Genomic DNA, 18,157 nt, shown 5'->3' on the forward strand with positions numbered 1-18,157 from the left:
CATGGTAAACCTTTGGTGGAACTCTGGTATATATAAAAATAGACCAGTATTTTGTATCAAAGCACAAAGACTGACAAATTTGCCTTCTTTGGAACTCTTTACCAGTGCGAATGGCTCTCATTTGAGGCTCCACAAATGTTTTTCAGACCACGTATCCTTCGTGGAAATTTGGGATGAATGCCAAAGGAATGTGGAAAAAGGTACCCTGGAAAGTTCAGGTATTACAGAAAGTCCCAAACACCCATTTCATGCTTACAGATTAGTCCTACGTCGATCTCTTAAGTTTCTAAGTACCTGAAACTCGTAACAAAACTCTGAGCACAGCATATTACCCAAAAGCTTTTACACAGCTCCTGCTAGGGAAGAAATGCTGGATCTTCTACTCTTCTACTCTTACTTCCATGCCACTTCCTAACTGCACACCTGCATTGCTTGCTCTCCCAAGCCAAGAGAGGGACCCTTGCTTTCTACAGTCTAGGCCCTTTGCTCCTTCCTGGCCAAAACTCTATCCTTAATTTACTAGAATACATGTTTTCACGCTTCACTAGATGACCGAAACCCGAGACCGCCAAATTATTTTTGCTGTTTCATTTAGCCGTGCAATAATGCTAATGCTTTAAACTACTACCTGCTGAAACAGCAGTAAGTGCTGCACTGCAGTTACTGACCCATGCAGGTATACAACTGCCTGTTCGAAGGATTTGACATTAACACATCCCATTTTCGTTTAGCCTACATTTCCGTGCTGCACGTAGCGGTGACAAGAAAGTGTTTCTCTATACATTTCCATTACCTGTTAGACTTTACACTAATAAAAACACTGGATATTATTTATTTGTCTGGCTGACTGACAAAGCCAGGCATCAAAGCTTCATTCCGGTGTCACATACTTCAACGCTCTAATCTTTCAGAACTTGTAAAGCAATCTCTTACGGCGCTTTGTGGGCTGTGAGATCACCCTGACAAACTGTGATAATGTTGGCAATCTCCGAATGGGTGTTCATTTGCAATCTTACTACAGAGGAATTGCTACATTTCCAAATTTGAGGGCTTGACATAATCTGTCTCCACAAAGCTATCAGGGTCTGTCATAAGGCTGTCTGTGACCCAGGGATTTTATGGGGTTAATATCTATCCCCAGTGCAACTTCACTGTAAGCAGTGGAATTACCTAGTGTATGACTCTATCTATTTGCTTGCTTTCTCCTTAGTCCAAATACCCCTTGTTTGTCTTATTTTTTCTTTAAGTGCAAACAGCACCTTGTAATAACATCTGAGTCAGGTAGGGGAGATTGCCTCTGCAAATCATGACCAGTTTCTTACAGTTCATGCCAAACCCTCTGCTCTCCTCATCACACTTAGCGACTGAGAAACAATGCAAATGTCAGGTCAAGCTACAAAGCTATTACCATCATCTCTTCCCTTCCGTATGCTCCCAGGACTGGCAGTCTCTGGGCTGCGGTCCACAGGATATCCGCAATTATGGCCCAGATTGAGGGAGGGGTAGAAAAAATGATGGTACTCTGCCAAGTATGTCAGAACCTGAACTTGATCCATTTTAAAATTGAAGCTGGGGACTGTGGGACAGCACCGTGTTCTCTATAATCCCTCTAAAGAAAGGAAAATAATATACCATCTCAAAAAAAAAAAAAAGTCAGAGTTAGTGCAGACCTAACATAAATAACTATTTTATATTTGCTTCTGAACCTTAATCTTTAACTAAAGAAATATGCTGTCTTGACGTAGACAGAAGATTTTTTTTAAATGCCGTAAGACTGTTAAGCACCTCAAGAAAAAGTGACAGAGAGTCAGGCTTCATCATATTTATGAGGGCCACAGAACTGCTAGTGAAGTGATTTAATTTTGAAATTACTTAGGAGTCCTTTAGAAAAGCCGGGAACACAGGATGGAAATAGAAAACTAAAAAAAGTGCATCTAGTGCTTCAAAATAAGTTCGCTGCACAACACCCTTTCCCTGCTATCATCCCCTGAGGCGAATTTACCAGCTCGGCAGCTCCTGGCAGTTAAGGAAAGATCCTCCCCAAATGCAGCTCAGGGTGTGGGAGAGCCGCTGGGACCTGGCCACCGACGGGGCAAAAAGCCGCTGCCAGGGCACAGGCGCTCCACGTCAGCACAGCGCTGCAGCACAAGCTTAACTTGAAGCACTGGCTGGGATATTCTGCTGAACTAATGCTGGGATGTTTTCCTCCATTTAGTAAGTTTTTACAAAAGAAGTTCCCTTCCTTGGATTATTCCATCTAGTCAAAACAAAAATCGTTAAAGAAGCATGTACTTTGCTTTGTCCTCATTTAAGCAACTTTCTGCATTTCGCTCTCTGGAAAAGGAAACTCAGTGTCACTATTCAACCTCAGGAGTAAGCACCTAGCTGCAATGCTACTGGAAAATTTTGGAATCCAAATAAATTCCAAACTTGTATTTTGGCCCAAAATTACAGTGAGCTTGCTCCTGCTTTCGTTATTAACAAAACGCCTACTGCTTTTACCAGGAGCGGCAATTATCCTTCGTGGCTCTTTAATCCTTCAGGAAAGCGTGTGCAGCCTTGGAAGACGAGGGTAAACGTTTGAATGTGTGTATTACCTTCCTGGAGTCAGTAGGTTGCGGGGATACAAAAAAAAAGGCTGCATGAAAATATAGGACAAAGATCCGTGGGCTTCAAGGGGTTAAACAGCTTCACTAACACGAAGGCTGCAGATGGGACAGTCCTGAACGCAGCAATGAAATGGTACGTGCTTTTCCTTCCTACAGCTCCCGTCTGGAGAGCTAATGTTTTTATTTTACAGTAAGCTGAGAACTGGTGAGCAGACTTGTATATTAGTTATTATTTGACCCTTTTCTACATAAATCTGTTTCTGAAGAAGAAAAAGTCAACAGAAAGAGCCCTACCTCTCAGCTAGCACCATTCAGAAGCTTTTTGCTAACCACAGCTAAATTACAATAATGTTTCTCCTTTCTCATTTATATTTTTTAGTATTTTTAATAATGACAATAAGTCACTATGCACCCAAAATTTTCTGGAAAATAAAACACACCGAACTATTCACGGGTAGATCACTATTTATAGAGTGAAAGAACACAGAGAAACATATTAAATTTACCATAAACAAGGGGGTTCTTACCATGACAGCAACTTTTAATGTAATTCATTTGTCATATAAATTATGTCCTTGGGGATATCCCGTAAAATTAATTAGGTCAGAGAGAGAAGGAAAACAAATAGAAAACTTTGCAAACCTCCAGGAAACAATAGGCTTTAAACATAGCAGTATCAGCAACCTCACTGTGAAGTTCTTCCCTCCTCTTCCTCTATTCTTTCCAGGAGACCAAGATCATCAGATTGAGAATCGTCTTGGCCCACCAAAATCAAGGAAAACACATAGATTCAAATGCACAACTTTTCTGAAATTGAAGATTTTGCAAGTAGCTCTGTCCTTCCAAAATACAAACTCCCTGGAAGAATTCTGAAATGTAATTTAGTAAGACATTCATTGTGTCTATGTGGCTTTTAAACACAAAGCTACAATTGCAAAATCTGGGCATGATACATCCATCACGCAACACAGAAAAGCAAAGGGGAGGAGGGCAGAAGAAAACAATAAGAATTTTAGAGAAATTTTAATACTGGCCAAACTCGTCCTCAGATCAAAACTCTGCAGCTTTGCCTGTTCATGAGCTTCTCTAGAGTTCAGGCAAAAAGGAATTTGCCCATGTACTTTTCCTGTACCACTCTGGCTTTTTTTCGTGCAAGAAAGAAGACTCAGCTTTTTTCCACTCTTCTCAACACAGCTCACCAAATTGGAAGTGTTGATACACATGTACAAAATCCAACACATTTTCTGATCCCGTTCGGAACACAGATCAAATTCTGCTCTTCCTGATGCCTCTGCCACCTTCCAGTGTAGACTTGAGTACAAAGGGGAGAACAGGAAGACAACAAGATGCAGGGGAGTAACGGAGTTGATGGCGCTTGATTATTAACGACATTAACAGACTGCACTAATGGGTTACTCCACAGTAAAAATTTCTTCTGGATCATGTGAGGGCATGAGATCATATTTCTGCCAGCCCTTATATATGTTAATGTTAGCAGCACGGAACAAAAGATAGCAGATAAGGCATGGAACTTGCTGGTAAAAGTCAACACATCAAAATATATTTTAAAAACTGCATCAGAAGAATGAATTTATAATGGATCCATGCTTTGCATTTTGAGGTGACAGAGTTCTCGGTCTGGTAGAAAGTTCCCAAAGCTCAATTTACTACATTGTCAAAATATAGCCTGAGGGGACAATCTGACTTACAGCATCTTTATGACTGGTGATGAAAGAACCTCGCTTGGCTTTTAGTTCCCAAGTTTGGCTCAAGAAAGTGCAGTAGAGAGCAGAACATCTTTTATTTTATGCTGGGAGTTCACAGTGTTCCTCTTCAGCACAGAATTAGGTTTTACTGTATGGAATTCTCACACACAGCTCGCTGATGGCTTAGAATTCACACCTTCAGATTTTGGGGATATACTTCACACATTGTTACTGCTACTAAAGATACAGATTACAGCGTCCTCATGTCATTGTAGCATCTGTAATGGAAATCTTTAGAAGATTTGGGAAAAAACTGTGTCTTTTACCAGGCCACAGCATGTCTTATTCAGCCTTGGAAAGGCTTCAGAGTGCAGTAACCACATTAATTGGACATTATATGGGCAGCCAAGTATAGCTCAGTTACTGTGCAGCTTTTACTGTTCCTTGTCATGTTGTTTCAAAATACTTTTTGCGTTTTAACCAGTCATATATACATATGAAAGCACTGTACAACACTGGACAATGCTACAGATCCACAGGAAATCATTGTTTCACAAACATCAAGCAGTCCGCACAAACATCAATAGCGTGGCCCAAATCTGTTCTGAATTATGCTCATGCAAGTCCATGGAAGTCAACTAGTACCACTAACAGGAAAGAACAGATAAGGGCATGTAAAAATATAAAATATGGGTCTACTGTACAGCTATCCATGGGCCAAAGCCGGCCAGCCTGCCATCACTTACGCTCTCCTCCTTTCCCAGCGTGGCTTTACAGGAAATAAGAAAAATACCTGGGATTTCTAGTTCTCTCATGCACTGGAGGACACATGCCCAAGAACATATGGACTTAAATGTGTCAGCATCCTACATCACTCTTATTTCGAGAATGTTATTAATTTTTGTGGGTGGAGTCCAAAATTTTAATGCCATATTAGCACACGGTGGCTGTGTCTGTAATGCACATGTCACAGGAAGCATATGTTTAGCAGTTCAAGAACAGCATTTTAACTTGATTTCAAGTGATTTTTCTGAATTGTAATACTCTCAAAAGATTAAGTATTGATGTACTAGTGGGGTGTTTTGCAACTTTTATCTTCACGGTTTTATCCGTCCACCTCAATTCTGACCTCCAGGATATTATGCTATTGCAGATACGGCCTCTCCACACACAGCTGTTTCAACAAATCTCATTTTGCTCTATAATGCACAGCATGGGACTTCAGGATTGGTATTTTCAATGCTGAACCAAGTTATATGAGTGATGTGTGCTACTCTAGGCAAAAAGCAAGGCTAGGATCAGAAAGTTATTTGCCCTACTCTACCTAAATGTCAATCCAAAACTTCTCAAATTAATTAGCCTCTTTACCAAACATGCAGGTACAGGCAGATACTGTGGGTATCAGCCATGCAGCCGCTCCAGCTGGATACAGTGAGAAATGTATTGCCAAGGGCTTTTCGGCTATGAATCAACAGGTGGTTTGGCACCAAGATTTCTACCTGTTTGTGGTTTTCAGCTTTGGTTTCAAGACAGAAAATGAGATTATACCTTTCAATGCTGCATCTCAAGCAGGCTGTACGGAGAGCAAGGTTTCATTCCAACCAAATCTCTCTCTCTCTTGCAAAGTTGAGGAAAACTGCCAACCACTGCTGCTCTTGCCGTCAACACGCAACGTAGATGTTAGGGAAAGGCAAAGTAAAGGGAGAGGAGAGAAAGGAAAAGAAAAATATAAGTTTTACATAAACAACAAACTGTATATAATGACTACATTTGAGGACAACAAAATAAAGTCTGCTGGCTTCAGTATAAGGAGACAAGTAAAACAAAACCTTGGAACAGCTTAATCTAAGAGGGTTTTTTAGTTTATTGGATATCGAGAGGTTTTGTTTAACTTTAGTTCCAAGAAATACAATACTTTGAAAACATATGATACATTTAGAGAGACAAAAGAAACAAATCTATCATAGCATCAAAATGAACTACACCATTAATCAGAGAGCAGCCGAAGCCCCTCCAACAAACACCCCGCAAAGCAGCAGAAGCACTTAGAACATATGTTCTTGCCTGCAAATAGCCCAGGGTGCAAGAGGCGGGCTTCATTTTTTTGTTTTTAAAGCCTTCTGCATGGGCCTAACTCTGCCTTTGTTGAAGGTAGTGTTAACACACATCAAATGCACTGGGAACCAAATGTGGATAACTGCATACTTTGAAAAATCACACCCAATATGTTCAACTGATGCCTTCATTCTCTGAGGACAAGTATAGGCTATGGAATACTACAAATAATAGAGAGCAGTAGTCTATAAAGTAAGCTCTTCAGAACTAAGGAAGCGTATTTCAATACTTTTTCACAGATAATTGGGGATGGGCATCTTCAAAACAGTAGTCAAGAGTAGGTAAAGACTGTCCAGAGATCCCTACTGTGCAGAAACCTCAATGCTTTTCCATAAAATAAGAGTTCTTCAAAGAAACTCTCAGCAGCCATTAAGAGAATAGCCAGCAAAACTACACTTTTCGGATTAAAGGAAGAAAATGAAAGTCTGTGCCTCTCCACTGACGTAGACGTAATGAGAATGACTTCAATACATCTGCTAGTAATCAAAATGGGTCCACATTCACCAGTGCACAGAAAAGTGCAATTCTAATGATCAGCGAGAAACTTTGTTTAGCCCCAATAAATGTAAAAACATTTCAGAAAGTTGTATATATATACCGATTTACCTACAGATGATGAGAACTGCATGATTAGGTTGTATTAAATCATCTATACTAACAAAGACTGAGCTGAAGAGAAAATGGAACTACCTTATCATGAAAATGTAAGCACTTGGAGGGGAAGGGGCCCCCAAATGTCCTATTCCTGAGATGGAATAAAAAGACCAGCCTAGTGGGTCTTTTGTCCACATGAGAAGGTGTTTCCACAAAAATGCACTTCTCAGGTAACCAAAACGGAATTTTTCCATCAACTAGCTAGAAAAAGAAGGGATGGGGGGCGGGGGTGCGGTGTGTGTGTGCGGGGAGTAAAGAGCCTTCCAGAATCAGCAGTTAGGAAATAATTGTTTTGACTTCTCTTGGGTAAAATTTATGCCCAAGGAAAATCTTTATTTCAAAAAGAAGAGTTTCCACCATAAAACATCATTCCAATGGAAAATACCTGGCCACGGCTACAAAGGATCGGACCACTGGCCTCAGCCAGGGGAAGGTTAGAGCCAGGGTCAGCGGACCGGGTCTGCCACAGCCCTCTTGCACAATCACGGGCAAAGCGCTTCCACGCTCCGCGATGCCATTTCTCCTCCAGCCTTCCTGCCTAGGTCGGCTGCCCACACGTCAGGGCAGGAACCGTCTCCTGCTGCACGTTGCATGCAGCCCGCTGTAACACACGTGTTTAACGACTTTCAGCACCGCAGGAACAGCAGTGTCTTTCCCTCCTACAGCAGCTAGTTCCCAACACATGGATGAAGAGAAAAACGCAACTCATGGCTGCGGTGCACTGCTAATCAAACGCTATTGTATACCATGGGGATGGGGGGGCAGGGAGGGGGGGGTGCCTTTTCATCACAGAACTAATCAGAGTTTATACACACAAAACCAGACAACTCCGTAGTCCAGTCTTACGATCTGTGTTCCAAGTTGCCAGAAATAAGGCAGGAAAGAAGCCGGGGGGGGAGGGGGGGGAGCATCTCCTGTGTCCATAATGAAAGAAGAGAGATGACTGGACTAAGAGCTGATGAGGTTACAAGGCAACAGCAGTGCCATGAGTTGTTTGGGCTTAAAGCCAGATGTCTTGTATTTCCTTTGATTGTTTCTAAATAATTAATGGTATTAATTTAATCACGTGACCCACCCCCCACCCCCCTTTTAGTATTTGGCTCGGTCTACTAACACTAAAAATAAAGGAGAAAAACGGGACCATCTATAGCATACTGAATATTGATGCTGTGTGTTGGGACTGCAACAACAGCTGATACTCATATCCGTAAGACCATATATCTACAGCACTCACACAGTGTTTGCACAAAGTACGTCAAGTAGTAGCCTTCAAACTCCATCCAAAAACCAGCTCAACTATGGCATATGGACACTGCATGTCTGAAGTAGTAAAATCGAGGGTACAGATCTCTCTCCGCCCACACTAAGATGAACCTGCCACTACTATTTCACGTAACGTTTTCTGGCAAGCTCCCAGTTTTCAGTCATGCTGGTTTGCTTGAAAGAAACACTCAGAGGAGACTCTGCTTGTCTTGCTGTTCGAACAAACAAAATAATCACGCATCTTAAGCTAATGGTCCAAAGCTTAATGAAGATCATAGAAAAGATGTTACCCGTGATGTGAGCATTCCCTCCTGACCTGCCCACATAAGCCACTGCTGTCGACAAAAGGAAATGGATTATGAGGATAATAAGTAACCCTGAGCTCTGGTCTAGACAAACCTTCGCTTGGTACAGTAGCAGTCAGCACACAAAGAAAACAGCAATCACCAGAGGTAAAAATTTCACTTCTCCACAATTTTCTACACCAGGGCACTGGCGGCAACAGCCTGCACCTCTCGTCTCGGGGCTGCAAGTCTCACAGGCACCAAGTAATCTCATGGGAATATTCTGAGCGTTAGGGTTGAGTACTAGGACTGCCCAAATGCAACAGAAGAAATGAAAACTAATGAAGGCACCTCTCTACTCCCTACACGCGTATGTACTCAGCAAAAATGTTTGCCCGTGCCTCCTGCATGCTACAGTGACCCTCAGCTCCCCTAGTCAAGTCTCCGGCCCCACCCATCTTATCTACCCTTTTTTCCTACTACAGTTCCACTTTGAACCCTAGGGCACCCAACACCAGATAATATTACATGGGGTAGCTGTGAGGTAATGGAAGGGAGAAAGAAACCTGACAGCCTGGAACAGACCCTCGCTTTGTCTGGCAGTGCCCCAGACTTCTGGAGGTAAGGACAAAGTGATAGGAAGCCTTCACAGATGTCAAAAGAAATTTCCAAAAATGTGCACAAAGCTAATCTCATCAAAGAGTACCTGTTAGGAGTCAGAGAGGGCTCGGACAAGTCTTATTTCTTACATTTTATCCATGGCTCCCTATTTGGATGTCCTTCTGCAGCTAGACTCTCCAACCAAGGCTGGCATTAGTGATTCTACAGTTACGATTCTTCAGTCAAGGGAAGTGAATGCTGAAGAGTTCTCCACTGCAAAGCTTGGTCCTAATCTTCAAGGACTTAGCAGTCAAGACCTAGCAATCCTACAGGCATCTTTCTCCACCACTAACTCAGCAGGCCACTTAGGTTTGTAGGAAGAAGTCTGTTTCATCACAGCGAGGTCATCTGGGATGTACACCCGAGCCTTGCAACTGGGGCTGGGGCAGAGCCACAAGCAGCATCGTCCCTGCACGTGGCAGAGAACGTCACCTGGAGGGAGCAGCACGAGCACCAAACCGCAGGCTGAGGCACTGCAGAGCGAGTGGGGGAGTGCTCGGGCTCTCAGAGCTCAGGCCATGGGGCTCTCCTGCAAGAAAGGAGCAGAAGGAATAGCTCACTGACGGTGCTGGGAAGAAAGCACCGCACCCTGTAAGCGCTGTAAGCGCTTCTCTAACAAGGTTACAGGGTTCAATAAGCTCATGGGTTTAATTCTCATGGACATATATAAATTGAGAAAACACTCAATGATATTAGTTAGAGGGTTAGAACTAAGCAGGTTAGAATGAGAAAAGGAAAAGCAACATACAGACAAACTTAAAGTGACTCCTTCCGTCCCTACCAGCTACCTCCAAGGAGCGGCAACACCTACATGAGCAAGGACCACATCAGGAATACCTGATGCCAGAGCAGCCCCCCCCCAGAAGTCACTCACAGAAAATGGGCACTGTGGTTTTGAACTGGAGCGAGACGAAACCGCTTCAAGATAGGAATGATCACATAGAAATGACTAAATTGCTGGTAAGGTAGGAACACTAGAGATAGACAACAATACAGTTGAACAGCGTTTGAGTCGCAGCACTGTAAGAACAGCCCCTGTACTTACCTGTGTCTTTTTTCAGGATTTTTGGGGGTTGTGTTGAGTGAAAAGATGGCATTTTTCCTGTGGCGACAAGGTTCTCTGAAAACGTCTACATGTCAGACTTTGCTAAGAATGTATCTTTTGTTCCTTCTTCTGCTTTATTTCCCTTTAATGATAGCTTTGCAGTGAATCCCATTTGTGAGTTGCTCAAATAAATGCAAAATTTATCTTGTAAGCAATACCCTCCAAAATACTACTACAACTGAAAATAAAAATGTTAAGAGCTAAAAGGCACTGGGTCTTCCCCAGTGCCCTCATCTCCCCAGTGCACTGGACTGCTCGCTATTGTATATGGAGAACCACGCAGAATACTTGGTATTATAAATCTGTACTGTATTGAAAGATATAGCCAAAGTCCCCAGGGTCCAACATTCTCATTAGAATTACAGTTGTGTAAATAACTGATTTATTTGGCTAGTTGACCAAACTGAAAACACGGAGAAGAAAAAAAAAAACAAAACCAAAACCAAAACCCACCTAGGTGTTTAACAAAATGGGCTAGGTTTTTGTTTGTGTTTGATACATTGAAATTACATTTTACTTTCTTTCAAAACAAAAACAGGAACCTTGTTTAGAAGTATCAAAACAATACCTTTTCTCTTTCCAGAACTTTTCTTTTGAATTTTTTCCTCGTTTATTTATTTTTTGCATAGTTCTGGCTAACTCATATCTGAGGCAAGCAGGTTTTAGCAAATAAAACACTTGACTCAACAGTTTCACCCAGTTCTAAATCTAAGGGCTGAACTGAGTCGACTGGCTGTCAACGAAAAAAGAGCAAGGAGGCAGGGGATCTGCGTTCCCTTCTCGGTTCAGCCCTTGCCTTTGCAACCAAGGTGAGTTATTGTTTCATGTCTTTGAGGTTGTCTCTCTGTCCACACTTTTGTCTCTGGGCTCGTCGGGGTTAGACGCATCTCCTACAGTGTGTCTGTACAGAGCTTGACACAATAGATTGCTCATCTCAACTGGGGCCTATATGATTTAGTATAATATAAATAACTGCTCAACTGCAGTCAAATCTCTTTTTAATGCCAATAGTTTCACTTGCATATATTTAGCGGCCCATCATGGGAACATCAGCTTCTTTTTTAATTAATTACTTATTAATAGAGGTAAAATATGAACGGACGACAAGTCTGGATTTTTCCTGCTTCATCAATTTCAGCGCTCAAAGAAAGCATCTTCCTTACAGCCACCAGAACCAACAGGGATGTGGACTGAAGGAAGCCTGAAACCCAAGATCCCCTCAGCACTTTTGTGCCACTGTTATTTGGGGACAAATCCTCTCATCCCTCCAGGGAAGGAAAGGTAGCTGGATTTAAAGAGCTGCTTAGTGGAAAGCCTTGCAGGCAACCTCCAAATTCTCTGCATGGGGCTTTAGGCACGCGATTGTCACCGGTAGCACAAGTTCAATGTCTGCACTGAGGTGGGAACAGCCCGTGAGGCTGAAGGTCTGCCTGCCTCCGTTTTGGAGACCCCTTGCATCTCGCAACGCCGACTCGCTTAATCAAAAGACAACTTTAGAGCTGTTAGAGAATCAACACAAGAGGCACAGAAACGAACGCGACACTATGAACCCCCAACTTCACTGTGCAGCACTGGGGGCTGGGGGCGGGGAGGTTTCTCAAAGCACACACAGCTGTCACTGACGATAAAGTCAGTCACGTTTTTAAAACACTGGGGACAGAGTTGCAAATGTGCCCCATTATGCCTTGCGATGTACTCCCCGCGTACAAAAGGTGCGTGGGTTACCGTAAGCTTGTGCGTTACTTCGCTGAGAGTGTAAAAGGCAACGCAAAGTACAGGCTGAGAAAGAGCAACCATAAGCGTGTACGGGGTGGTTATTCCTACTGTGCAGGCCTGATCCTGGGTGCTCCAGGCATCCTGGAGTCCCACCGCAGCTTTCTGTCTCCATCCCTGGGGCTGCTGCTCAGCCCTAGGGGACACTGGTGCCGTGCCAGAGACCCAGCGGCTGCGGCTCACCCCCAGCCTCCTGCGCCGGGCCCGCTGGAGCCAGACCGACCGCACTGTGCTGCCCACGGCATCACGCTCTGCCCAAGGGCAGCAAGTGCAGCTGGTCATTCCCCTCCACATATGAGTGCCCCCACGCCACGCTAAAGGAGCAATGACTATAATTACAAATAAATCCTCCTCCCTGTCGATTGTCTGTACTTATTGGCCATTGCTGCCATCTAGCCAGACACATCTCTGATATTCACAGAAGCCTTCAGCCTGTTTGTTCTCCCTTCGCTGCTTGGCCTGACGCAGGGATAAATGCATCCCTTGTTACTCACTGCCTCTGCGGAGACGTTCATAAACTTTCCCAGGGTTTTCCTTTTTTTTCCAACAGGTGACAAAATACTATATAACTGCAGGTGCTCTGGAGACACAAACAGGAAAATGGAGATCATATGCAGCTGTAGTTGGATTACGGGAAAAATTATGATAAAGGCAGAAGATAAGAGAGTGCTAAAAAGAGCAGAGAAATGATTGGGAAGAGGTAGTTAGCTATTTTTGTTTCTGACTTACTCTTGCAAGGTAGCTCTAGCAGAATAATTTTGTCTATTCAGTTATCAGGCCAGATTTCTGCAGGTGTTACCAGGGCAAAGTTGGAAGTTTATTGGGGAAAAAAAACCCAACTTTCTGGACATTATTGGAAAAGGATTAAGAAGTTGTTGACACTAACTGGCACCGAAGGCTGTGCGGGAGGTCACAGCTGAGGGGCACCGGCTGGTGTTACTGGACTTTGAAGAAGGAACAATACGGAAGCGGTTTCATCCAGCTTCTGACTTCAGATTTATTCTTCTCAGAATTCGTTCCCAAAATTCAGTCAGGAAAATGTTCCTAATGAAGGGCTCACTCTGCACCCATGCCTTCATCTCCTTTCAGTACATACGGCATGAAACAGGATGTAAAAAAGAATATTCTATGGAGACTTAGAAATGGAAACATTCAGATGGAGTTTCGTGGCCTGCTTTCTGCCCGCAATTCAGCTCTAAAAAGCCAGTCTAAACTTCCAGACACTGTAGCCATTCACTTCTCCAGACAACGTGGTTTTAGAGCCATAGATCCAGCAACATAGTAAGCAAGAGGTGAAGCACAACGGGTAAAGAGAAAATAAGACTGCACAATAAAAAGACACTGATTGCTGCCTGGCCATAATGTTTCAATCAAATAAAAGGGGGTGGGGGGCTGCGAGGACAGCAGTAAGCGTCTGTGAATCCAAATTTCTTCTACTGCACTTCCTATTCTACCAGGGGAAAGAAGAAAAAGATGCATTTTGCTTCCCTGATTTTTTTTTTTTTCCACTGAAAAGGGAGGTTTCACGGGTAATCTAGAGTAATATTCAGCTGTGAATCCAATTTATGCAGTGGGATAGGATTAGAAAAGGAACAGAAGGTCTGGATTCTGAACCTGCTCTAACGGTTTTGATTTGAATACAACCCAAGTCTTGAGATGGCTTGTTTTCCACTTCTGGTTTGGAGCTGGTTGAAATACTGCCACAGTAGCACTTCCTGTAAATTTTTTTGTCCAAGATTCTCATTATTTGGAACTAAACTCTAAAGATTTTGGCACCGTGAAATCCAAACAAAACTCTGTTCCTGACTCAACTGGCCCAGGAGTCAACCCAAGCTTAATCTGGTTCTGGGTCCAAATCCAGCTTCAGCCCATTTCCATTGTTATATAGATTATGCCATAATACCACCTCTAGCCTCAGGATTTATGATGCCTCCTTGCAGGATGCATATTTGTGTGTAAATACATAAATCACATCAGATAAACAAAGAAGACATGCCAGAAAACAGGAGGGGAGGGAAGAGGAGAGATACCTACCAAGCAGTTTGTCTCTAAAGTGTTGCCAGTTGTGAAAGGACTTGACGTGCTAATATCCGCTCATTCAGACTCTTACAGACATGCTAAGAGCGTGACGGCTGGCAGGCAGTGCATTTAAGTGCTGTTACTGAGGCCCCCAAATATTGACAGAGTGCCAGACTCTGAGAAACTATTGATGTATGCAGCCGGCCGCTGCTCCAGACACCTCTCAGACAGAGTCTTTAAATGTCACAGATTAATGAATTTTCATGAAACGGAGAATGAGAGAAAGAATTAAAAAAAAAAAAATATATCCCACAGCATCAACATGAAAGCATCTTTTATCCCTACACAAAATTCTGCCCTCAAGCCTCAAGATTCCTAATAGATTATAACAGATTGTAAATCGGCAGGAGATAACGGGGTGGAGGAGGTTAGACCCTCTAGATCATGCAGAGCATCCTCAAACAAAGCCAATACGTGAGATGTTCCTTTCTACAAAATATGAGGGTCAAGGGCCACCCAGATCTCAGTTTCATTTTAACCAAACCCACGAGTTCCAAAGCTTAAGGGGTAGAATCAGTTAAATGTTTTTTATCTGAGGTACAAACAGGGCCAAACTGCAAAGTTCAGCTGTTGACCCTAACTTTAGAGTCATTCAGACAGACAGCTGTACTTGGACCCTCTCTTAGGATCTGATGTTGCATTTGATCTTATCCAAGAAATTGCCCAAGTTATGATATAACATTTTTATGGCATCAGATAAACCAAGTATGCTGATTATTTCTCTTTTTTCATTTGTATCAGTGAACTCAAATATGTATGCAAGAACTTCAAATATCATTAAAATGTAATAATGCAAAATGCAGTTGGAGCGTAAATGACAAATCTATGCATAAGACATCACTTAAAGAGGAAGGAAGTGAAGGGATGATGCAGATGATGTGTGCAGAGGTAAAAATGGGCCATTTAAACCCAACTGTGTTAAAAACATGGCTTCAGCGAGCCCCTCTGCACACAGCCACTTGGAAGCAGGGCTCCATGAGCCGCTTGCTCCCTTGTTCCCAGAGGAACAGTCGCTGATTCCTGCAAGGTTCAACCGCCCCCCCGCCCTCGGCTTGTCCTGCAGGATTTCTCGTCAATGCAATGACACCGCGTGGAGTGAGCACCAACAAGCCCAGCTCCCGGCCAGCTGCCCCTTCCCCCTCGAAAGCACAGCTGACAGGGAAAGGGAAGCTGCTGCCACCACAATGGCCAGGCCTGTCACAGGAAAAGCTGGAGAAGCTAAGAGCATCCCGACAAGCAAAGGGAGCGCTGTACAAAAAGCCAAGCAGCAACACCCTGTGGTTCTCCACTTTGTTGGAGTCCAGAGGAGGCTACAAAGATGATCAGAGGGCTGGAGCACCTCTCCTGTGAAGACAGGCTGAGAGAGTTGGGGTGGTTCAGCCTGGGGAAGAGAAGGCTCCATCCCTGGGGACCTTATAGTGGTCTTCCAGTACCTAACAGGGGCCTATGAGAAAGCTGGAGAGGGGCTTTTTAGTAGGGCCTGTAGCAACAAAACAAGGGGTTCCAAACTAAAAGAGGGCAGATTTAGATTAGATATTGGGAAGAAATCGTTTACTGTGAGGGTGGTGAGGCACTGGAACAGACGACCCAGAGAAGCTGTGGATGCCCCATCCCTGGAAGTGGGCCAGGTCAGATGGGTCTTGGAGCAACCTGGTCTAGTGGAAAGTGTCCCTGCCCACGGCAGGGGGGTTGGAACCAGGTAATCTTTAAGGTCCCTTCCAGCCCAAACCATTCTGTGATTCTATGATTTTTGCTGGAGAAAAGTCAATAACCTTCACTAAAAACTGTTCCCCTAAGTCCTCTCTGTCTCTGGCCACAGGAGGCTTTGCTGACCACAGCAGCTGTAAAATCTCACTGTAGTAACAGGGACCAGCACCAGCAGTGTTCAAGAGGAGCTCGTTTTCACATCATCTTGTCAGTCAGCTTATTTGTGACCACCTTTGCCAAAGGGAAAAAAAAAATAATTCCCCCAAAACAAAGCTACCTTTTGTGACTGTGAAGCCGAGTGGGAACAGGTGCAAGTGCTCTGACGGTAACCTCCAGCCCTGAAGACATAGAAGTCTTTCGGTTTTGAAAGCCAACACACTTCCGTAGGTTGGCACATGCAGCAATCAACTGTATCATGGACTATCGCCATCAGCCATTCGTGTTACGCACTCTTGTCACCACCCAGTGCCTGTCATCCCTACCAGCTCACATCCCACGACCACCAGAGTTGCAGCAGGGTCTCCAACACCAGTATCCTTTACCCGTAGCTCTACAAACTACCTGGACGAAGTAGCAAGCAGCCATCCTCTGCCGACAGCCAGAGAGAAGACAGAGCACACATGCGTGTAAGAGTGGATGACACAAACAACTGATTAAGTGCATGAGAAGGCAAAATGTCAAAGCCTTTCTATTCTGAGAACAATCTCTAATCCAAGCAAAGAAAAAAAAGTCGATATAGATTTTCACACAGGGAACTGTTTTACACATCATTGCAAACTTACTTTAAAACACTCAGTACTTTTTCTTCAGGACTTTTAAAGAACCTGTCTGATGTTCCTGCCCCTTCTGGCTTGCTATTTCCCCTAACACGTCCCCTTTCCTTTCTCCTTTCTTCCTCTCTCCCTCTTTTTGAAAAATAGTAACTGAGGAGCTATCACAGACCACTAACCCAGCCATTCATTCAACCCAGTAGCACATCTTCAGCAAAGGCCAGCACTGGGCATACTGAAGGAAGATGTAAAACCCCTCAGTATTCCCCTTCTACAGAAGCCTTTTCCTATAACTCAGCAGAGATCAGCTTCAGTCTGAAGACTGAAGTGGAGCGCGGGGTGGGATGACCCCTGGAGGCACAGAGAAGCCCATGTGCCCAAGCTATGAAGTTGGCCTCACAAGGGTCGATTACCCCGACTCTGCAATACCAACATGACGACGTCTCTTTGGGCCACTTCATGTCCCAACTACATGCCAGTGGACAGCAGGCTCGTCCCAGAGCCCACCTGATACATCCCTCCCCAGGAGTGGGGTGTGTATTCCCAGGCAACGCAAACACCGTCTCCTCCAAGACCACCTCACACGGCGGCCAGTTACACAACTTTCCTAGGAGATTTGTCTCTTTTCTGGAGGAACAGAAAAAGGAAGCTAAAATTTCTAAAATGCAGCAAAACTCTAAGTGAGCGCACTGGGAAGGGAGCAAGCTGGGCAATCTTCTAACTCACTGCAAGGCTAGGACACTTTCTCCCCCCCAGCCCCCCAGTGAGACCTTGGCGTTTTTGCTAAAGGAAAGGATTGGGTTACAAGACACAACAGTTTTATGACTTCTCTGAAGTTATGCGATAGCCTTGTCTCCTCATCTTCTTTTGCAAATAGTGAAGTCTTGTCCCTGTCCTCTTTGCCTGTTAACATTACAACAGCCATTTCACTTCCATAAATTCTGCATCATCCCCAAGACTGTGATAACAGAGTTGGGCAAAAATCTGGAAGAACTGGAAGTACACAAAATTTATCGTAGAACAGAATAAAATAGAATATACACACAAAATAGTAATTGCAAGGGAACAAATAGGAACAAAGCTGTTACAGAATTGAAATTATTAGATCTGTAAGGGACCTTGAAGGTTTCAGAGTTCAATCTTCTTCACCTGATTTAGGATAGTATCAAAGGCCATCTCCATTGTCTCATCCAGTCTCTTTGTCATTGTACACTTTCCATCAATGAACTAATTTGTTGTAGTCATTTCTGATTACTGTTGTCTACCTTCCATCTTTTTCTTTCCTTTCCTCCGTGTGCATGTGTGTGCACACATCACAGATCACAACCAGTTTGCACACCCCGCTGCTTGTTAAAAGTCCCACCTCGTCTGCTGACTTACTGCACTCTTAATCAAAAGGGCAGGAGGAAACCGCCGGGATTCATTCTTCCCC

At 43.7% G+C, this 18,157-nt stretch overlaps 1 protein-coding gene across 7 annotated transcripts in view; it reads right to left on the reverse strand.

The window, feature by feature from the left end:
- The window catches only part of ZBTB20 (zinc finger and BTB domain containing 20), a 519,609-nt gene that overhangs the window by 188,874 nt on the left and 312,578 nt on the right, over window positions 1–18,157 (reverse strand). For 6 of the 7 annotated variants that reach the window (XM_056341444.1, XM_056341443.1, XM_056341442.1 and 3 more), the window contains one exon: window positions 5,864–5,964. The exons of the other annotated variant lie outside the window; for it this stretch is intronic. The gene's annotated coding sequence lies outside the window, so the exon portion shown is untranslated. The remainder of the gene's footprint in view (window positions 1–5,863; window positions 5,965–18,157) is intronic. 7 annotated transcript variants of the gene reach the window in all.

Source organism: Falco biarmicus, chromosome 5 (genome assembly GCF_023638135.1).
Source record: "Falco biarmicus isolate bFalBia1 chromosome 5, bFalBia1.pri, whole genome shotgun sequence".
Classification (NCBI taxonomy): domain Eukaryota; kingdom Metazoa; phylum Chordata; class Aves; order Falconiformes; family Falconidae; genus Falco; species Falco biarmicus.